General features: G+C 41.5%; 1 protein-coding gene and 1 pseudogene across 1 annotated transcript in view; one reads left to right on the top strand and one right to left on the bottom strand.

Moving 5' to 3' along the window:
* LOC140689396 (uncharacterized) overlaps positions 1–23,921 on the bottom strand; it is a 198,027-nt gene that overhangs the window by 22,188 nt on the left and 151,918 nt on the right. The gene's annotated exons all lie outside the window — the stretch shown is intronic.
* LOC102534987 (cAMP-regulated phosphoprotein 19 pseudogene) lies at positions 20,790–21,103 on the top strand (annotated as a pseudogene).

Here is a 23,921-nt window from a genome sequence, read left to right as displayed (position 1 = left end):
TCTGAACAGTTTGGAATACTGGAAGAGTAGGAAGATACTTACTACAACTTGAAAAGCTTCAGTTCTGGATGTTCTGCTCTGTAAGGAGGTCACTTTCCCTTTAAAGAAAATCCAAGACTAGTACCAACTGAAAGTAATTTTCTGAACATTTTATATGTAACATATTTTATTTGAACACTGTTCTATCAGATAGGCATTTTATTAACTTACATAAGTGGTTTGTCATTTGAGGTTGATTTCTTGGAAACACTTTTTTTTTACTAGCAATGCATATAAACTTTATCATGATTATAGGACAAACAACATTCAATAAACAGATACTTAAGAAGTATCTCAGGCCGCCGAAGCCGCCCAAGCCTCTGAAGCCGCCGAAGCCTCTCAAGCCGCTCAAGCCGCCCAAGCCGCCGAAGCCTCTCAAGCCGCCGAAGCCTCAAGCCGCTCAAGCCGCCCAAGCCGCCCAAGCCTCTCAAGCCGCTCAAGCCGCCCAAGCCGCTCAAGCCGCCCAAGCCGCCGAAACCTCTCAAGCCGCTCAAGCCGCTCAAGCCGCCCAAGCCGCCGAAACCTCTCAAGCCGCTCAAGCCGCCCAAGCCGCCCAAGCCGCCCAAGCCGCCCAAGCCGCTCAAGCCTCTCAATCCGCCCAAGCCGCCGAAGCCGCTCAAGCCGCCCAAGCCACTCAAGCCGCCCAAGCCGCCGAAGCGCCTCAAGCCTCTCAAGCCTCTCAAGCCGCCGAAGCCTCTCAAGCCGCTCAAGCCTCGCAAGCCGCTCAAGCCGCTCAAGCCGCCCAAGCCGCCCAAGCCGCCCAAGCCGCTCAAGCCGCGCAAGCCTCTCAAGCCGCCGAAGCCTCGCAAGCCGCTCAAGCCGCTCAAGCCGCCCAAGCCGCCCAAGCCGCCCAAGCCTCTCAACCCGCCGAAGCCGCTCAAGCCGCTCAATCCGCCCAAGCCACCGAAGCCGCCCAAGCCGCCCAAGCCTCTCAATCCGCCCAAGCCGCCGAAGCCGCTCAAGCCGCCCAAGCCTCTCAAGCCGCCCAAGCCGCCGAAGCCTCTCAAGCTGCCCAAGCCTCTCAACCCGCCGAAGCCGCTCAAGCCGCCCAAGCCTCTCAAGCCGCTCAATTCGCCCAAGCCACCGAAGCCGCCCAAGCCGCCGAAACCTCTCAAGCCGCTCAAGCCGCCCAAGCCGCTCAAGCCGCCCAAGCCGCCAAAGCCGCTCAAGCCGCCCAAGCCGCCCAAGCCGCCGAAGCGCCTCAAGCCGCTCAAGCCTCTCAAGCCGCCGAAGCCGCTCAAGCCGCCGAAGCCGCCCAAGCCGCCGAAGCCTCTCAAGCCGCCCAAGACGCCGAAGCCTCCCAAGCCGCTCAAGCCTCTCAAGCCGCCAAAGCCGCTCAAGTCGCCGAAGCCTCTCAAGCCGCCCAAGCCTCTCAAGCCGCCCAAGCCGCTCAAGCCGCCCAAGCCGCTCAAGCCGCCCAAGCCGCCAAAGCCTCTCAAGCCGCCCAAGCCGCCCAAGCCGCCGAAGCGCCTCAAGCCGCTCAAGCCTCTCAAGCCGCCGAAGCCGCTCAAGCCGCCCAAGCCGCCGAAGCCTCGCAAGCCGCTCAAGCCGCTCAAGCCTCTCAAGCCGCCGAAGCCTCGCAAGCCGCTCAAGCCGCCGAAGCCTCCCAAGCCGCCCAAGCCTCTCAAGCCGCCGAAGCCTCGCAAGCCGCTCAAGCCGCTCAAGCCGCCCAAGCCGCCGAAGTCGCCCAAGCCGCCGAAGCCTCTCAAGCCGCCCAAGACGCCGAAGCCTCCCAAGCCGCTCAAGCCTCTCAAGCCGCCAAAGCCGCTCAAGTCGCCGAAGCCGCTCAAGCCGCCCAAGCCTCTCAAGCCGCTCAAGCCGCTGAAGCCGCCGAAGGCTCTCAAGCCGCCGAAGCCTCTCAAGCCTCTCAAGGTTCTCAAGCCGCCGAAGCCGCGGAAGCCTCTCAAGCCGCCCAAGCCGCCCAAGCTGCCCAAGCCGCTCAAGCCGCCCAAGCCTCTCAGAAAGGAACCAGAATTGGGTCCTGATCTCTATTTACCAAAAATCTACTCCAATGCTGGGGGCGGGGGGAGTAATCTTGTATTTTAATACGGCTCTGAAAACAAAAGAGTTAAATTCTCAAAGCATGCAACTGAATTCTAAGGAACAGATTCTAAACTAAGCCAATCTAATTCATAAAAAATAATAGATTTCACCTGCTGTTCTATTAAAATGATAGTACGGTGCTATAGAGAGTAGAAACTTAAAATCATCAAGTGTAGAAGGCAATTCTGGAAACAGAAGAGTTCCATCTACAGAAAATCTTTTCACCTGAACTACATTAGGGATTCTTAAAGTTTTTCAAAAGGATAAGTTATACTTATTACTTTCAAGTTAATGGCTTATAATTACGGCTTTAATATAATGACTCATCAACTTCCTTTCCATGTAAATATTATCACCTCACAATTCATAAAGTGACAAATGTTGAAATAGGCACTAGGCAAATTTTAAACTCCTTAAATTACATACATAAATTAGAAAAATGTCTCAAGATTGGATTACTTAGCCACAAATATAACTGATGAAATAAATGAAATAAATGTTGGTTTTGATATAAATATTTAATTCCATATTTTTCAGATGAGAGCCAAGAAAATGCATTGTAATTTCAAAATTACAGTTACCTTTTTCTTTGTATATATATACATTTTCATCACTTTATATTAAACTTTAAAAGAAGAAAATATCCTAAAGTTTAATTAAGAGTTTTAAATCACAGGAATTTACTAATTTATATCTATGAACAATGATAAACATCTGGTATAAAAATATATATATAATTCTTTTAGTTCAATGCAAGGGACATTACTTACAAAAATGATTTTAATGGTGTTTAATTTTTAATGTAATTCTTATGCTATGTGTTTACATAAGTATAAATTGGTTCATCTTATTTACATTTCTTGGCCTGAAACTGCTTTTAATATGTTTACAAGACCATTAAAAAGAATTTGTCAAACCACGTAGTTTCTGCATGATTGGCATTAAAGCTTTTCCTGCTGGTTTTAATGAGACCTTTGGATCAGATGTGTTAGAAGCACCTTCTAATTAAACAACGAAAATTAAGAGTTTGTAGCAGAATGAACTTTGTTAAGACTTAAGATTATGTTTTCTAAAGACTTATCTGAAAACGTATACAATTTAGTGACGGTAGTTCTAGTACAAAGTAGAAAGGAGCCAGAACAGAAAAGCAGCTTCTTACCTTTGCAGGCTCTCGCGTCCTCCCCGACGGGCCGTCTGAGTTTCGGCTCCTTTCGAACGTCCGGGCCTTCTCTTCCACGCTCCTCCTGCGCGGTGTTTCTTCACGGAAGGAAAGTGCATTCTCTCCCCGACTCCTTCAGGACATTTCATTAAAGCCAAAATGGACTCAGTTCTCTGCTGAGACATTTTTAAAAGGGAAGAGGGCTCTGTCCGTTCCGGCCCTCCACACTGTCGGGGCGGGTTCTCCTCAATTCCGCCCGGAGTCGCTTCCTCGGCAGCTGAGAGTGAACTTGCCAGAAGCTGTGGCCGCGACTGCGCAGGCGGGACGGCGGGGGGGCGTCTGTGCGCATGCGCACAGGCCGCCCAAGCCGCCGCCCAAGCCGCCGCCCAAGCCGCCGCCCAAGCCGCCGCCCAAGCAAGCCGCCGCCCAAGCCGCTTCCCCCGCCGCCCCGAGATTGCGGCGCCAAATTCAGCAGAAAAACGGAGCCCGAATGTAGCACAAACAAGGTAGCTGTTGGTTTACATACATAACCTGATTTAATTACTCAAATGAGGAAGAAAGTATTTTCTTGTGGGTCTGTGTATTCTCAAATTCTTAGGGCAATTTAAAAAAAATGACAGACTACTTCTCTAGTCTTTATCTAGTTCCAATAGTAGACTTCGATGGCCTTCTATTTACTTATTCATTCATTTAACAATGAATTTAACAATGAATTAACAAGTAATTTAGTGGGGATCTATTTCCAAGTATGCATTTTACAAGATACTTATGACTTGGGAAATGGAAGTGCTTCCTTATTCTGGTCTGGTTCCCTAAGTAGATGTGGTAAGATTAACCAAAAAGGGAATATAAGGAGTATAAGAGTATAAAGGAATATATTATTATTTTTCTTTGATTTCATATCAGATTTGTAACAAGTTGCTCGAGATCTGAGGAAGTATAATGAATTAAACTTCTTCAGTTGGTTTAGAAGGCCTAATTATGTATTTTTCTTGACTTTGTTTCATAAATTTTTAATTATCAAAAGAATTACGTATTTTCCTCCTTTTCTTACTTGTAAATTCCTGTGGTTTTGAATGAGTCTGAAACCTCAAAATTAAAACCCACATACTACAGGTTAATATTTTGCCTGACCCTTTTCCAAATAAATTGAAGAATCTACCAAGAAAGATATTATTTCCCACAGGTACTTTTGATTTGCTCACTCTTCTTACTTTATTTCAATTGGCATTATCAGATTCTAGACCTCAGAAGAAGTTTTATTTATTCCATTCAGACTTGGAATTTCTTTCAAATTGAACGAGATAATTCTTGGTGAAATCATTTAAATGTTCTAGGTAAAGTCTATAATATACAGTAGATTCACATTAAACTAAATTTATTTCTTTTTACTTCATTCAACTGTTAAAATCATTAAAGAAGATAATTTAGATGATATAAACAAATTTTATTTAACACTTCATGAAGTGGACTGTCATATTGCAGAGAACTGCAAAATGGGCAGAAGGCAAGAGATTTTTATAGGATAAAGAGTAAAGAGCAAGGAAGAGGAAAATAGAAAATATCTGATTGGCTGAGGCTACACAACTTTTAGGGTGAGAAGACCCAGAGGTCTAACCGTATAAGGAAGTACTAAGCATATAAGGAAGACAAAGGATAACTTGGACTTAAAAAAACACCAAATTTATTTTTATAAAATGACACAATAGAGGTAACTGTAAAATACAGAATAGAAAAAATGTCTACAAATGTTTGACAGATATATCTAGAATATACAGATACATTCAGCAATAATATCCAGACCTCAGAATCATAGTGTTGAGTTAAGAGAGTAGGAAACAGAATAAGGCATCATTCAGTTAACTTAAAGTACGTATAATTACAAAAGATATTTAAAAGAAAATGGTAAGGGTTTCAAACGTCTCAGTAAAAGTGAGTGGGATGAGAATGGAGATCAAGAAAGGAAAGAAAGTCAAATGGAACAAGGGATTGGGTTTCCACAAACAGTAAAACAATGAGCTGCTGAGCTGCAAACCCAAGATGTGCTTAGCCCTGCCCTGCCAATTGAAGGAGGTCAAATGAAACAATCAATCAAGAAAATAAGACACCTTGGTGAGAGTTAATTAGAAAATAAATACATTGATTTTTTTTCAGAATTTTACTATGACGTCAACTCTTTTTGCTTCAATTCTTTTTGCTGCCTGTTCCTCTTCCACAGTTTTAATACACCCTGAAGGCTGAGAGGGTTAGCTCCATAACTAGAAATAATTTAGAGAGAAAGAATCATTGAAATATAAAAAGGAAACATCCTGCATCACTCTGAGCATTTTTTATGGCAGTGTAAATTCCCTTCATTCAAAAAGCATCTTTTAATATTTAAATAGGATACTGTGTTCTATGAAAGAAACATCGGATTTTAGGAATGCAAATGAGGGTGCGCTATGAAACAAAGATGCAGAATTTAAAAGGTAATATGCCCTTCAGCAAGCAGCAGTAAAGAGAAAGGATGTTGGGAGGGATCAAGGAAATATTGTGATTTTTGAAATGAAAATTGTACTAGCATTTTTCAAATTTAGCAGTTTGACAAGGCTAATGACAGTTGTAGTACACTTTTAGTTTAAAATGCAAGAATTATCTTTGGCTAATAAACAGGAAATCAATCCAACAGGATGTGCTTATTAGCATTAACTAGGACCCTGTATAGGTTCCTGATAGCACCTCCCTCTGGCCAAGTAGGTGCGCAGGATTCCATTCAGTTGCTGTCTGGGCTCCCTTCTTCTCCCCTTTCCCTTTTTTTTTGCTCATTGCTAGAAAACAAGACATTAATTGCAGATTCAGCTATAAAATATAGCTAAATTTTAGTTTTCCCATTTTAAACACGAAGGAATTGAGCCTCTGAAAGGTTAAGCAGTTGGCCAAGTGACAGAGCTGGGACTAAAATCCAGGACTGCAGTGAAAGCTCACATTCTCAAGAATGAGACTGCATCGCCGTAGAACTGTAACATAGGCCTTCCTCATTCCTAAAGGAGAATTTTGGACACATCTTCTTTAAAATTAAATTTGTGTTGTTTCTTTGTTTCTAACAGGAAAGGAAACCTGCCTAGAAGAAAAACTTCAAAAGAGCCACGATTTTCTCCCTCAATCAGGATGGGATGCATTGCTGGGAAGGTATTGTGTGAACTATTTTCTTAAGTTTAAAAAAAGGAAAAATAAGGTCAATGCTTGTCCATAGCCCAGGCTACTTGCCAAGGCTGAGACTTTGGAATTAAGCAAGCTACCCACACCTAGACTCCACACTCAGGCTCTCCTTCCTACTAAGAAGCTGTGGGTGTCGTAGACGTGATTGAGGATCACGTTTGGCTAGCCCTGTGTCTTCCATATGCCTGAAAAACAGCCACAAACTCAACCAGTATTGTCAGGTATCCCCTTAAGCTATCAGGAATTATGTGTTAAGATACTGTAGTGCACATTTAAGCTACATGGAGTCATGATGCTGATGAAAGAACAAAGACTTAGGTCTTTATTGTGTCACTTTCATCTTATTCATTACAGTAAACTAGCATATTAACCAACATTTATATCAGGACTAGGAGAGTCAGTTGTTAAACATTTACCAGCAGGCGACAGGACAATCAATTATGTTTACCACAAATTTCATGTCCCACAATGTAGAAGACATATAGTCAAAATGAGAGATGTCCAGAAAGGAATATATATAAAAAACAATAAAAGGACATCTTATTTAAAAAATCAGTTAAATGTACTTATGATGTCTTGTCCTGCAGACGATAAGATTCACAATGTATATTACAGTGCTTATCAAATAACTGAGGTCTTAAGACTTCCGCGGTCCCAGTGGGTAGTCTCACACATGACTTTAGGCTAAAAAGGCACACACTTTTCACCTCAATCTTAGGAAGAATTTTCTAGCAGCCAGAACCACCCCAAGGTGATTATTTATGTTATGGTTTACACTGGGAGTTAATGCACTTCCTACTCCTGGGCAAACTGAGATATGAGCTTAATAAACATGTGATATGAAGCATCTAACTGAGAAAGCTTTCTAAAGCAGGTGAATCTTTTTAGATCTTTCACAGTATTAAGGCCATGTGAGTCCGAGAATGAAGATATTTCTGAATGTATTTATTTGATGTCACATCAATTTTATCTATTCATTCATTTAATATGTTGTAGATTTGTTTGTTTCATTTCAGACACAGTTCTAGGTCCTGATGAGAGAGTCAATAATAAGATGGGTAAAACTCCTGGCCTGCTTAAGCTGGGAAAGACAAATGATAAACATGAACAAATACATAAAATAATTTTAAATAGTGATAAGTACTAAAAAAAAAAAAAGAAATTAACAGTATGGGGGATAGAGAGCATTAAGGTGGAGGGAAGAAAGTTTGCTTTGGTTAAGATTATATGGAATGGGTGATCTTACACCCTCTCTGTGGAGATGATATTTAAACGAAGAACTGAATGGTCAAAAACAGTGAGCAGTGATAAAGGTGCCGGGTCAGAACAGGAAGCGAGAATATCCATTGTAAAGGTCCTGAAACAGCAGTGAGCTGTGCACACTTAAAACAAGGCCGTTATGGCAAGAAAGAGAAGAGTCCTCGTCAAGGTCAGGGAGGCAGTAAGGAGACAGACGCGGCACAGGCTTGTGGGCCATGTGACCGAGCGTGGGCTTTATTCTAACTTCAGTGGAATATTGTTTTAAACAGGAGGTTGATATGATTTAAACTATATTTTTAAAGATAAAGTGGCTTATGTTCTGAAATAATTCAGGAACAGATTTGAGAGTCAGGTGTAGGGAAAGACTGAGAAGTGAAGCTAGATTTGTTTATATTTATTTATACATGCAGCCAAATCAGTAAACTTCTCCTCTGCTGGACCTCTAGATCCTGGATACACGTGCCCAGAGAATCTGCCAAGTTCAGCTTGGTGGGTATCTAAGCTTTAGTCCTAAAGCGGGGCTGTTGAAGCCCATCTGTTCTATGAGACCTTATGAAAATAAAATAAGATAATAGATGTAAAGCCCCTGTTATGATCAATGCTCAATAAACATTAGCTAGTGTTATGGGTAGTAAACTACACGTATTTTCCATTTCCTCCTCTGGAGTAAGTATCTCAACAAATTCATTCCTTTTCTTCGTAAAGCTGAATCAAACATAGTAGGCATGTTTTAGGCAAATACCATGCATACCAGAAAAGAATATTTCAATGGCTGTCTCATTCCTTCTCCATATGGAATATTGTTAAATAAGAATACTGAAGAAACTTACTTTATTTTTATTCAATTAATCAAATCCACTTAATATTATACTATCTTCTTTTAAAAATAGTTTAAAGAAACAGAATTCACACACATACAGACAACCACACACACAGTGACAATATTGTCCACAATCCTGTCTTTCACAGATACTCATTGTTAACATGTGGTTCTATATTGACTTTTGAGGCAGCCAGTTACCCAAATGCTTCATCTAGGAAAAACTGCTTTATAATGGCTACATACTTAATTGAATGACTAAATTAAAGAATTTTCTAAAATGTAATTGGAAATACTCTGACAAGAGGAAGATAAATGCTAAATATTGCCTGTCACAAATACAGACATTTTTAAAGGATGACATCTAAAATATCGTGCAGAAACGTAGGTGCTGGTCATCTCAGTTGCTGTAAAGTAGGACAGGATAAAACAGCCAACCCAGTGCATACACAGCACTTCAGATACCGTTGTACCACCACAGCCCTGAACAGTCCGCTGTCCAACTTAGCAGCATAGCCACGCCTCACAGAGTCAGAGTCAGGTTAGGTCTCAGTTTAGTTGGCCTGAAAGAGACGTCATAACATGTCTCTGTCTCAATACTGACAAAGCTTTAACCCGAAGTGAATTACCTTCAAAATGTACTCTATAAATAAGGTTCCCTAGAGTATAGAGGTAAGAAAAGGTCAAAATAAATACTTGATCTAAATAGTTAAAAAGAGCAACATTTTGAAACATCATCAAGTGATATCTGTACCACCACAGTGAGTTTGTCTTAGCTAATCATGTCTCCCCCGTGAAACATTTGATTTTCAGTTAAGATACTGCTTATTGCTCATTTGGGTAGCTAAAATAGCCCCCTCATCTAGGCTATCACCACTTCTGAATGAGTTTTTAGAATGACCAGTTCTTCTCCAGAGTCTTCCAGGATAATCTGCCACCCAGCCTGACATAACACTGGATTCTGGAGCTACTGCTTTGTCTAGGTCTTAGCCGTCCTGTGAAGTGTGGGCTGCAGTGGCTGTAGGACCAGCTCTGAATGATTGTCCCTTGTCCTATAGTTACAGAGAGAAAGAGTCTTCTTATGGCCTAGACATGCATGTCCAAGGTGATAGTCAATAGCCTCATGTTTCTATTTAAATTTGTTTCCATGAATTTAAATTAAATAAAAATTAAAATGCATTTCTCAGTTGTACTAACTACACTTTAGCACTGACTACTCTTTCTATTCTTACATTTGTTCATGTAATTTCCTTCTCAAATTGTCAAATTCGTCTTGGTGACTTTTTGTGTGCTGTTATTTGTAACTTTATGAATGTGTGTCAATGAGTGTTATTTCCACCTGTGAAAGAATGGAAGAATTATGCTTCTATAAGGATTACTGGGATCCAGAGGGAAATATTTGGTTATTTTATTCATATTTTATGTCATGTACATAATGAAATTCTTTCTCACGCCTACTACGTATTTGGATACACTGTGGCTCCTCAAAGCTCCACTAAATAATTTAAGATTCCATCACTATATTAAATGACCTATTTAAAATTTCAAACCATTTCCCTTAATTATCCCTCTTATAGGTTCATAAGATTTCATTCACCATGCTTAATTTTAATATCTTGTCCTTCCCATATCTCTTATTATTGTTGTTATCAAGAGAATCCATGGGCTGTAAGACTTCAGGGAATAGTACGTTCAAAATATGCCGAGCAACTGTCCCTCCCTAAATTCTGATGATAAAAGGCATCCTAGAGGAAGGGTTGCATTAAATGTTCAGATGATACTCTGCTTGCCAAAGAGAACCAGCTGTTTATACTCGGCGGCATACTGCAACAGAATTATCTCATTTGCAAATCTTGGGATGTGGAGATACAGATAAATGTTAGTAAGACCAACTAGCAAGTGTAGAATGAGCTGTATTCTTAGTATTTGAAGAAAGACTTCATATTTCATATTTGTGCATATGGAGCTTTGAAAACTTATTCATAAACATGCCATCTGAGCAACATGGCACAGAAGGCATTTTTAATATGGCCAAAGCTGTGTTAAGATACTTCCTTACATAATGTTATCCAAACAAATATTCTAACCTTCCACTTGTATAAAATGTTAATGAGAAAGTTGTTTAGCAGTGGAAACAAATGAGTGATGTGTTTTCATAATAAAGTGAGTATTTTCTGCCAATCAAGTGTCATGGATAAAGATAATATTACTCCTCTTTAGATACAAAATCTCTCCCATCAATAGGCAAGAACACATTAGGATGTCTTTGGTTCATTTGGTTCACACACTCACATCTTACCCTTCACAAAATAGTAAGTTTGGCATTCAAAAGGGGAAAATATACATAAGAGATTTATTTATGGGTCTGCAAACACATGTCAGGAATTCAAAGGATTGGGTGGTAACAAATTTTGAAAACACTAGATTCTGTTTTAGCCTAAGCAATTTTTTTCTGCTTCAGAGAAAAAAACTTTCATTTACGGTTAAAAAAAAGTTACATTTCTTTGGGAAAAAATTTAGCCTTCACTGCTAATAGCTAAGCAAGGTAAATCTGTTCTTTTCCCTTTAATTGAAGAGAACCCATTCCTGATCTGTTAATTCAGTCTTCTCCCTGTGGCTAGAATGCTCTTTTAGAAATACAAATCTAATCACATGCAATTCTTAATTAAAACCCTACAATGGCTTCCATTGTCCACAGGAGAAACATCCAAACCTTTAACCTTTAACATGGTCTACAAAGTACTGCTTGATTGATCTTTCCTGCCTCTCAACCCATATCATGTTGCCACAGGGTCTCACAGGGTGCCTGCTACACAGAGGCACTACAGGAATATGGGATGAAGGGATAAGCCAACATCACATTTTTTTCTCAGACAGGAAGCATCCAGAGACAAGAGATGGGTGAGATATATACCTGTACCTGAGCATCATCTGTAAAATAAGAACCCCTTCATCCCCTCATTCTGTATCTCCTTATCCTGTTTCATTTTCCTTACAGCATAAGTGATACCTGACATGCATTCATTTCTGCACATAAACTCCATAATGGCAAAGATATTGTCTGGTCCATTCACTGCTATATCCCCTAATGACTTAAAATGAATTTGAGATAAATTTATGTTAGATTAATGAATGAAGGAAAAACTCTGCTCCCTCAGCACTCACTTCAGCCATCTGTTAAATGGCCAGAAAGCTTTTCCAAGGCCACTCTGCCTTCAGTCATTTACCATTCTCTTCCCCAACCACCATTCTCCTCTCCAAATTACCTTCTGAGAGATTCATTTATTTATCTATTGCAAAAGTCATTTTGTTCTTTTCTCACTTAAAAGATTTTGTTGGCACTCCTTGCTTCTAGAAAAAGTTCAGAATACTTAGCACAGCTGCAGGATGTGCCCCTGGTTTACATCGCCAACACAATGGCGCCCACCTCCACCCCACGTCTTGTAGGTTACAGCCAGGCCGACCATCTCTCAGTTCTTCAGGTCCCTCACACGCTCCCTCACTCACTGGTGGGTCTTCTCATAAACTGATTCCTCTGGCGAGGACACTCTTCCTCCCCATGAATGCTTTTTCATCTGGATAAATTCTTAGTTTTCTTGCAGGTTTGTGCTTTAGAAGTAACCCTCCGGGAAGGCTTTTCCAGACCTCAAGTGCGGGGAGGTCTTCCACCAGCGCTTTCAACTTTCCCCAGCGCTTTCAACTTTCCATATCCCATTGTTCTTACCCTCCCATAACTTGATTGCTTACTTGTCTGTATTTCCCATACACGGCAAGACCCTTTGATGGCAGAGGTGATCATTGTTCACACATGGTGGCTATGCATAGAAATATGACTTGCTGAATGAGGACTTGGGGGCAAAAATCCCAGGCAGTAACTTTTTACACTGAGACTGTATAGCTTTCCCCTTAGGACCGAAAACAATGCTGGGGATGGGATGAGGTTACCACAAAGAAAGAGTCGTAGCTGAGCAGCTGACTGACCTGTACTGACCAATGTGTAAAGCGGTTTGGCTTCATTGGAAGGCAAGCTGACACTGTTGAGAGCAGAATTCAGCTTCCCTCCAGGAGTGTCTTTAAAAGGCTAACTCTCTCTTATCATGAAGTCGCACACCCAACCCTGCAGAACATTCCACCCAAACTCAACATCACTTTTCTTACACATATAAAAGCTGCTAAATTTACAATGAGAACAAAACAAAGGGCAACTCTAGAAAACATAGTATAAGGACTCCTAGCACTACTTTCCTTATTAGTCTTTGGTTTTCTGGATAGTATTATCTTTGGGATCAGCTCTTGAATTTCACCATAAGTCCCATTAAACTGACATGCAATGTTCTTCTAAGTTCGCAACATTATGTTGTTTCAAGTGTCTTAATGGGTAAGAATGGAATATTAGCATATAAAAATCTGTTCTTAAGCAGCACAAAAACAAAGCTAAATTCTACCTTCTCTTTAAGATTATTTAGACAACCTGACATGGCACTGGGAGAAGCTGCACACATTTTCTCTACCACAGCAGCAGTGGGAAGACAAGTCTCCTCCTGTAGTCTGACAATAACAGTGTATCATCATAAATACGGAACTGCCTTAGGAAGCAACTGGAAACACTGAATAATTATGGACAGGAAGAATAGCATCAACTGAGAGAAAGTTCAGCATCAACTGAGTCCAAACTCAAGTATCTGTTACGAGACCAAGGTTCAGAAGTTTCCCGGTGGTCACCATCTGATCCAACTCCCTACTGCTGTCTGGTTCCTTGCCTCTCTTAACCCCACTTTCCTCATGAAAATGAGGATGATAATGCCTGCCCCATTGGCTTATTGTGGAAGCTCAGTTGGACAGGAAACAAAAAGCTCTGACATTGTTGATACAGAGTTAACGCAGCAATAATCGCTTGATATGCTGCTTAGGTGTTTTTATGGTTCCCCAATCAAACATGCCGATTTAATTAAAAAATGACTCCTGATTCCCCCCCATTGGCCCTAGCTGTGTGGGGAGGGTGGAGGGGAGAGTGCAGTAAGGAAGGGATGCGAGTGCGGCATGAGGCTGAGGAGTTATGGGGAGCCCAGATTGCCTTTTCTGCATTCAAGGTCTGACCAAATGGGCTTGAAAAAGCAAGTGTCTTCATTTAAGAAGGTGACAATAAAATGAGGAACTTTTTAAAGAATGGACTTGTCAGTAACGAAGCCAACAGACGATATGAAGAGCTTGCTTTTCTTTTTTTTTAACATTTTTTATTGATTTATAATCATTTTACAATGTTGTGTCAAATTCAAGTGTTCAGCACAATTTTTCAGTCATTCATGGACATATACACACTCATTGTCACATTTTTTTCTCTGTGATTTATCATAACATTTTGTGTATATTTCCCTGTGCTATACAGTGTAATCTTGTTTAAGAGCTTGCTTTTCTTGAAATGTGTCCATTTCCGTGAGTTATCCAGAGCCAGCTCTCTCTGGCTGACAAGTGTCTTCTAGAATTTGTAACAAAGATTAAATTAAATAAAACATAAAGATTCTGTACAGCTAGTCTCCAAAGATGGTGCCACAATGAACCATTCCTCTTTTCAGTCACGCCCCTGTGTAACTCCCTCTCCTTGACTGTAAGTTGACAGTGACTCACTCTTGACCAACAGAATGCAGAGAAGGAGATGCTGTGGGCACAGAGAGCAGAGGCTGGGAGGGAGGAAGACTTGCAGCTTCAGTCTTAACCCTCACTCTTGAAATGCTTCCTCTCAGAATACTCTACCCATGCAGCAAAGCCCAAGTCATATATGAAGAGGCCAGTGGGCCTTATTTTGATTGTAGCTCCAGCTGGCATGTGACTGTAACGACATGAGCTGTCCCAAGCAAGAACTGCCCAGCTGATCCCCCAATTTGATGACTCAAATTGAGTAAAATAATAATAAATTAGTATTTAAACATCCTAAGTTTTGGGGTGTTTCTTAATGCAGCAAAAGATCACAGGAACAGATGCCTATCAAGACTGTTGACAGAGTATATGGTACACATAAAACAAGTTTGGTTGGTTGGATCTAAGTTTTATTAGAGTTTATGATTTTTGAATCAACTGCTATCCAGCTGATGTCAAAAGCTTGGTAGAGATTACTGATACGGTATTAAAACCATCCAAGATGAGTCCATTTTAACTTTGCTGAAGTTAAGATGCATCTTAACATGAATGAGATTGTATAATTGACATTATTTTTTTCTTTCTTAGAAGTACTGAAAAATGCATCTTACAATTGATGGCATCTTAGATCTTAAAATACAATATATTGAATCAATAGCCTAAAAGACTCCTGCTTGTGTGGACTGCCTCAAAATTTCCTGGAGAGTCCATTTTAGTAGGTTTCTGGTCCTCCATAGATCAGCAGGATATCTTGGGGCAGGATCCAGGCATTTGCACCTAAACAAGTTTTCCAGGTGATCCTCATGTGTAACAATGTCTGAAAAACCCTGATTCAGGTAGCAAAATCTTTGTACTACTTTAGAAAATTAGGTGACCAGACCCATGTTATTTTAGCTCCCCACTGACTCATGTTCATTAAATCATAATTGGCATTTGACTTGTGACACTTGTAGAGTCTCGAATTGAGTGCTTCAGTGAAGAAAGATAAAAATACTCCTAGTTTCTTTTAAAAACCCCATAAAGTGTAATTTCTATTTTATTGCTCAATGAAAAGTCATTTTAGAGATTATAATAATGACCTCTTCCTTCTTGCTACGTAGTTTTTTATCTATTATTGGTGTTTCAGTGATCCAATTGCCTCTATGACATCTACTCAAAACTATCTCAAATATGTATGCTGCATTATTTCAACATCACGTTCAATGTTAAAAGACTTAGATATTATAATTAAAAATTTCATATATTAATTAATTATCTTCCCTGAAGAACATGTGAAAATGTTTCTTAAATTGAGATACATTAATCCTCTAAAAGTTGGTATAAAATTGCACAAACAAAACATAATTTCTCAATATTTAAATTTTTCTTCCTATGTTTGAATTACGTAGGAAAGCGTACTTGTTTTGCAAACATGAAACAGATTACCTCCAGGCATAAAAATGGCCTATTGCTTAGCTCTTTAATGCCCTTTCCCTAGAAATGCAGAAATTGTTGAGTCAGTTGTGAAATTAAATTGGACATTTCACACCCTGATAGTCATGTTACTAGCTACGTATGGCTTCTTTTTTGTGCACTGAAGTACAGCTTGCAGGCAAATACGCCAAGCAGGGCTGCAGCCTTCAGCAGCTTCGGTGGTCTTCCATCTAGTGAAAATTAAAACCATCGAAATAGCTTTATAGAATTGCAGTCATCACTTTCCACCTCATGCAAAGTACGTTTTCCAAAATTTTATTTTTGGAATGGTTGCTTAAATTCTAACTTTGACAACATGGGGACTGAAGTACATGTTAATAAAATTGTAGGGAGTGAACTTGGCTTCATATGGTGACAGAAAAGGAGAGCAGATTGCATAACAATCATCTTTACCTTATGGCTTTGTACACAGAACTGCATCTTGTATAGCAATTCGAATTCAACACTTACGCAACACATGTTTATTCAGTAAGTTCTGTAAATAGAATAAATTCTATGAAGGTATGAATATGCTGCAATACACAGAATCAGTTTATGGTAATATTTTGGAAATTGAAAACACTAGCAATTTTATTTTTAATTGAAACTACTTTCAACATGAAACAAAGGGAGACAGTTCACATTAGAAAAACAGATGTATCCAGGGATCAACACACTAAAATATACCCTGAATATTTGTGATTTTGCACAAGAATTAACATGCTATTTATTACAAATATCCACTGTCTTTTTCTGACTGTGAATCTGAACGCTACAGCTCTTTTCAAAAGCTATTATTTTTAAGCAGTGGACGACAGTTGAAATTCTCCCATTCATCTGAATTTAGGTAAAATAAGCTTGTTCCACATTATTTCACGTCACATGAGAGATACTATCTACTAAGCTAACGCCATTCCAAATCAAGGAAATGTCCTTTGATGATGACCAACCATAACTGCTAACTGTCTGAACTGTCACAGCACAAGCAAAACATAGCTACCAGGAGTACTGAGTTGGGACTTAAAATGCTCTAAAAATTGAGATTAATGACTAACAACATCTGATAAAAGAACATTTCAATCTTTTGAATCATAAAATATCAGTAATTCAACTGTTGGAACAACTAAATAACTCCTCCCATCATGAAACCATCAGTGTAGGATAATTATATTTTGCGTCTCTATAGTTTTATTATTTTTCCTTTCTCTAGTGTAAGCAGTAGCAGCTGAAGCACGGGGGTAACAGCAGGGGCTGCGTTGGTGGTCACAATCATGACAGCAGTCAGGGCCGCCGCGTGTGGAGCGTTTGTTACATGCTGAGCACTGGCTTAAGTGCCGTGTCCCACCTGAGAGGTTATGAAAATAGCCTAAGATTCTGTAGCTATTAAATGAGAGAGAGTGGGTGATGGACTCCTAGTTTGACTCTAAAGTTTTCATCTTTACCAAAATGATAAGTATTATGACTTTGTCTGTAAACTTAGTTTTGAGAGACTTGACTAAAAATTTATTAAAATTTAATACATTGTCTTACACGGAACAATATACTTTATGATACGTGAGTACTTATTTTGTCAATAATTTTCATAATGATCTATCCTTGCACACGGTAGTATTCCCCACATGTTACCTATGAGTGTTTAGTTTTCAGTTTGCAGTCTTGTCGGGCTACTGTAGGAATTACACACCTGTGATTTACAATCAAGTGAACCAGGAGTACAAGAGTCAGAATCAAGTTGCCAAGAAAGGGACTAGTTTATTTAGGGAAATGGTGTGAAATATTAGTACTCATATTTTAGGACCTCAGATTCTCAGCCAATTTACCGGACAGATGTTACAGATATCTGTAAATAGCGGATATCTCAATTTAACCAAAGTAAATAAAGTAAATAAAAATCAAAGTAAATGACCCAAAGCAAATGAATATGGCCTACAAATATGTTTACCTGCCGAGGATCTAACACCTGATCAATAGGCGAGGCCAAATAAACCCAAAAGAGGGCCAGCTAAAGCAAAGAACCAAGAGTGCAACTCTGCAGATGCCTGACTGACTCACAAGTGAATGTATTTTTTCAGTTCAAAAAACATGATTCAGAAAGGTGTGTCCAAACAAGCTCAATTATTGATGAGAACTGCACAGTCTGCATGTGAGAAGACGCACAGGAACCCTGAGAATGCTTTGCTGCATTGCTTAGAATAGTTACAGATGTCAGGTCACTGCTGGTGGGACTGGTCTTAAGAGTGCCATTTGCAAAATAGTATTTGCCAAAGTTCACGGGACTCTCCCTCTGAAAACCACAGGCAAACTTCCTTTTACACAAAGTTCTGTGTTTCTTTAACAAAGATACTGTGACTGATCCCAGTGTAACTATTATTTCTGTTGTTCTTACATAATAGGCTTGAATTAACACGTCTAGGGTGTCTTAAATACATATTTCAGATTTTTATGACCAATATGATTGCCTCATTAGGAAATTAATTACTTTAATTGTTGGACAAACTACCAAAAAGTCAGTGCAAGTTTTCACGGAGTAGCCCTTTCAACATTCAAAAAGGTCATTTGTTCAAAGTATTTTAATTTTGTTTTCATCTTGAAATATGCTTGAGGTATATTTAATACGTTATGCATTCCTTATTCTACCATTCATGGACAGAATATTTTTACTAACTCATAGATTATCTGTGCTATTATTATTTTTAGTTTATATTGGAATTAAGACATTTCAGAAAATATATTCAGGAGAAGCATCTACTTAACATAATTTGGTTTTTAAAAATAAAAATGAGGGATAAAAATCTTGCATGATAAAATATGTATTTTTGGAATGGATGAGAATGTGGAATAATATATAATAATTGAATGAGTGGGTTCAAATAAGCAGAAAATACTGGTGCCAGATTCAGTCACTCATTAATAAAGGATATGCTGAAAAAGAAGCAAAAGCTGTGTAATATGCAAACACTAGTATTTTTAACACTTATGAAAACTGAGTGCATTTAAAGCAATATTATACAGGATATTGATGTTGTACATTTTGTTTTTATAAAACTCAAACTTTTAAAAATTTTAGATAATTGTAAATTCCCATGCAGTTGTAAGAAATAATGCCAAGAGATCCCATTTACCTTTACCCATTTCCTCTCAAATGTAACATCTTGCAAAACTATGGCTCAGTATCGTAACCAGGGTATTGATACTGAAACAGTCAAGACAGAGCATTTCCGTCCCCACAAAGATCTCTTGTTGTTCTTTTACAGCCGCACCGACATCCCTCACCAAGCACCTCTCCTTCCTGTCTTCTCAACTCCTGGCAACCACTCATCTGTCCTCCTTTTCTATAATTTTGTCATTCCGAAGTGTTATATAATCATTCTGTATATAACCTTTTGGGATTGGCTTACGTCACTCAGCAAAATTCTCTGAGATTCACTGAAGTTGTTGTATTTTATCAGTATTCTTTTATGTTTCTTGCTCAGAAATATTCCAAGTATGGATGTGCCACAGTCTGATTAACTATTCACCCACTGGAGGACATCTGGGTTGGTTCCAGATTTTGGCTATTATGAATAAATGTACCAGAATCATTTGTGTAGAGGTTTTTTTGTGGGACCATAAATTTTCATTTATCTGGGATAAATGCCCAGGAGCCCAATTGCTGGATCACATAGAAGTTGCATGGTTGGCTTTTAACAAACTGCCTAGCTAGATTCCAGAATGGCTGTTCCATTTTACATTCTCAACAGTCAGGTTGAATGATGATTCAGTTTCTCCACATCCTCACCACTATTTGATAGTGCCATCATTGTTTTTTAACTATTCTAATATGTATATGGTCATATCTCACTGTGGTTTTAAATTGCATTTCCCTAAAGGTTAATGATGTTGAGTGTATTTTCTTGTGTTAATTTGAAATCTGTATGTTCTCTTCAGTGAAATGTTTATGTTTCCCATTTTTCTAGTTGGGTTCTTTGACTTTTAACTCTTAAGTTTTAGCATTCTTTACATATTCTAGACACCAGTCCTTTATTTAATATATGGTTTGCAAATACTTTCTCATAATACGTAGCTAGTCGGGGAGGTGGGGCGGGGGCAGCGGCGGGGAGGGCCGCAGTGGCCGTTGCGGGGCGCGGCGGGGCGGGGGTGGGGAGCCGGGCGGGAGGCGGGGGGTGGGGCGGGCCCGAGGGGGCGCGGCGGCGGGAGGTCGAGGCGGCGCAGCTGTGGGCGGGCCCGAGGCGGCGTGGCGGCGCGGCTGCGGGCGGCGGGCGGCCAGCCCGAGGAGGCGAGGCGGCGCGGCTGCGGGCAGCGGGCAGGGGGCCCGAGGCGGCGCGGCGGCGGGCGGGGGGCCCGAGGCGGCGCGGCTGCGGGCGGGGGGCGGCTGACCCGAGGCGGCGCGGCTGCGTGCGGCCGGCTCGAGGCTGCGCGGCGGAGGGCGGGCCCGCGGCGGCGGCGGGCGGCGGGGGGCCCGAGGCGGCGCGGCTGCGGGCGGCGGGCGGGGGGGCCCGAGGCGGCGCGGCGGCGGGCGGCGGGAGGGGGGCCCGAGGCGGCGCGGCGGCGGGCGGGGGGCCCGAGGCGGCGCGGCTGCGGGCGGCGGGCGGGGGGCCCGAGGCGGCGCGGCGGCGGGCGGCGGGCGGGGGGCCCTAGGCGGCGCGGCGGCGGGCGGCGGGCGGCGGGCGGGGGGCCCGAGGCGGCGCGGCGGCGCAGCGGCGGGCGGCTGACCCGAGGCGGCGCGGCTGCGGGCGGGCCCCAGGCGGCGCGACGGCGGGCGGCCGGCTCGAGGCGGCGCGGCTGAGGGCGGGCCCGCGGTGGCGGCGGGCGGCGGGGGGCCCGAGGCGGCGCGGCTGCGGGCGGCGGGCGGGGGGCCCGAGGCGGCGCGGCGGCGGGCGGCGGGCGGCGGGCGGGGGGCCCGAGGAGGCGCGGCGGCGGGCGGGGGGCCGAGGCGTTGCGGCTGTGGGCGGCGGGCGGGGGCCCGAGGCGGCGCGGCGCGGCGGCGGGTGGCGGGCGGGGGGGCCCGAGGCGGCGCGGCTGCGGGCGGCGGGCGGGGGGCCCGAGGAGGCGCGGCGGCGGGCGGGGGGCCCGAGGCGGCGCGGCTGCGGGCGGGCCCCAGGCGGCGCGACGGCGGGCGGCGGGCGGCGGGCGGCCTCGGCCACCCCGGCAATCGCATCTCCTCCCGACGGCTCATCCGCAGAGGGAGCAGTATGTCCGCTGAAGTCCCCGAAGCAGCCTCCACGCAGGAGCAGAAGGAAATGGAAGATAAAGTGACTAGTCCAGAGAAAGCTGAAGAAGCAAGATACTCTCATCTGGGGCTAAAGCCTGGAGGTTCAGATTTTTTAAGGCAACTGTTGCAGAGAGGGCAAAAATATTTTAATTCTGGGGATTACAACATGGCTAAAGCAAAAATGAAGAACAAGCAGCTTCCTACTGCAGCCGCGGGTAAGACGGAGGTCACCGGTGACCACATTCCCACTCCACGGACCGTCCTCAGCGGAAAGCATCTCTTGTAAGTAAGCTGGCTGGATGATTATAAGAGCTGTACTGCACGAATCCTCTAATTCCTGTTATTTCTCCTTAATATGCTACTTCTCTGCTTTTTGTTTCGTTTCATTCACTAGGTCATTTGAGACTGATTGCTTTGCAGGTAGCGGTACTGTGCGCTTGTAAAGGAATATACATGTGTAGGGTTTTTTTTTTTATTAGTTTAGCAGTGCACTGATGAAAACAGCATGTTAGAGCAACATAAAATAGTCAATCTACTTGGAAATAATTGTATATATTAACTCACTCATAGTATAGGGCTGGTTCCAACAAGTAACAAGCAAGTTTTACAATTTTAATGTTATGGCTTTCTTTAACTCATCTTAATTTTAGCTTTGTATGTTACTCTTATTTAATATAACCTCTATTGTATTGATTTTTTCTGTATTTTTCCTTTGGATTTTGTAAAACAGAAGTTTAAGACCACAAGTTAGAAGAAAGGTCACATAGGTCAAACACGTAGATGGGGCTCCAGAAGATTTGTATCCTGTGCTTGAACCTGAATGGCCTTAAATCTGTTTCAGCTTTAACAATAGAATTTTACTTGGGCAATACTTGCCCGTCCTCGTGTAACTATGTGACTAGTGCTTAACAGCTGTGGCTGAAGCTGGTATTCGTCCTCAGTGCTGCAGTGTTAGGATGCCTTTTGTTGCTGAAGATGTGAATGAAGGGTGCATGTGCATTGACTGTTGAATTCACTTTTGTGCCATTTTTGTAAGTACAGTAGTTTTGCACAACCTCTCACAAATGTCAGTATTAATTTCACATATTAAAAAGTAGATGATGTGCCAACCAGAAGCAGAAGAGTTCCTACGCAAAACTCTGTATGTCATCAGAGCTTTTGTATAGAAAGACTAGTTTACAATCATGGGGCTATAGAATAGCAAACTAAAATCTCTGCTCGGTCTGCCGCAGACTTAGGCTTTTCCGTGCATCACTAATAACCCGTGACACCCAGTGGCCTTGTGTAAACACGATGTGTTGCTTAGGCATATCTTTTGTCTTATGCAGAACACTTCATTTTGACTTTTATGAAAATTATAATTCACGTAATTTATATAAACTTTTTTAATACAGAAACTTTTTACTTCCACAGTCAATTTTGGGGACACTGGAATAAAATGCTTTCCCTCCTGTGGCCCCTTCCTCCTTTTTTTTCTGTCTTCTTTGACTCACGTTGGGCTGTGCTGTTCGGTCTGTTCAGAAGCATAGATGTCTATACCTTTACTCTTGAAGGCTGCTCTGTTGAATGCTGTATTTTCTAACACAATAATGATATTTTCCTTATAATTTCCCAGTTGTTAATTAACTACTCTTAATCCTGCATTATTACTAATATTTGATAATTGTTTAAATAAAAGGAACTTTATAATGAAACAAAATATGTAGCTTGTCTTTTCAGGCTTGTAACAGGGTCTCTTGCAGATAATTTTTTTTTTTTAATTTTGAGGTTCAATTTACTATTTTTTCCTTATAAACCACATTTTCTGGTAACAAGGTCTCCTTTTTTATATGTTGCTTGGTTTCACATTTTATGTTCTAAGTTCATGACCCATTTTAAGTTTTTTTTTTTTTTTGGTATAAGGTATAAGATTTAATTTAAGGGTTTTTTTGTTTTGTTTTTTTTTAACCTATAGTGGTTCACTTGCTTTAGCACATGTTTTGGAACAGATATATTTCCTCTATTACAGTGATTTTGCACCTTTATTGATAGGAATATATTCTGGGGTTGTTAGGTAGAATGTTCTATGAATGTTGACTGGGGCCTATTGGTTAATGGTGGTGTTTAGTTCTTCTGTAACTTATTGTTTGTCTGTATAGTTGTTTTATCAACTCTTGAGGGTGTCTAAAAAGATCCTAGGATGAAACACAGGCTGTCCAGGGTTATGATTCATTCAAAGGTCATTGTGCTGTTAGACATAATAATTCTAAGTCATATGTATGTTTTGGCCACTCATGCAACTCATAGCATAAAATCTCAAAATATTTCTGTATTATCTAGTGTACCCAGTATATCTGTTAAGCTTTCGCCGCAGAAATAGAACCAGTAAGAGATGGTATATATTAAAGAAATTATAAATTATAAGGTGGTAGCCTATTGTGAGAGCTGGTTAAGGGAATCAAAGTCTGCAGGCTGTGCTCTCAGGAAGGGCAGTTTGAAGCTCTCAGGCAAGTGGTGAAGCTGAGGTCCACGGGTCATATTTCTTATTATTCAGATGAGAGTCAACTGATTTTGAAATTTAATCCCATCTTCAAAGTACTATCATGGTAACATGTTGATGAGTATTTGATTAAATAACTGGGGGTTGTGGCCTGGCTAAGTGGACACATGACATTGACCATCACACCTAGCTTCATTAATCAAACTGTCACTCCTTCAGATGTTTCTTCAAGAATCCCTTCTAAGTGATTTGTTTCTCTAGGTCCTACACTTAGAATTGTACCACCTCCCACCAAACACTTCTTAGTCTTCTCATCTGCTTTACTTTGTTGTCTTAGCATGAGTTGTTATCTTTCCCAATCTATATTTTACTTATTTAATTTGCTTCCCCCTCCATTAGAACATAAATACCACGAATAATCTGGTATTTTTGTTTTTTCTGATCTGTTGTTACAGCTCTGACAACTAGTATGAGATTTTGCATAGAGTAGACACTCATTAAATATTTGTTGAATGGATGAGCAACATTAAACAGATAGTGGCCTGATGTCCACAGTAGTTTATATAATGTAAATGTAAACAGAAAATGGTAGTGGGTAAGGAAGGTATGATGCACTAGCATTAAA

This window comes from Vicugna pacos, chromosome 26 (assembly GCF_048564905.1).
Source record: "Vicugna pacos chromosome 26, VicPac4, whole genome shotgun sequence".
NCBI lineage: Eukaryota > Metazoa > Chordata > Mammalia > Artiodactyla > Camelidae > Vicugna > Vicugna pacos.
The sequence above is the reverse complement of the archived record's forward strand: the minus strand, read 5'-3'. Positions and strand labels throughout refer to the sequence as shown.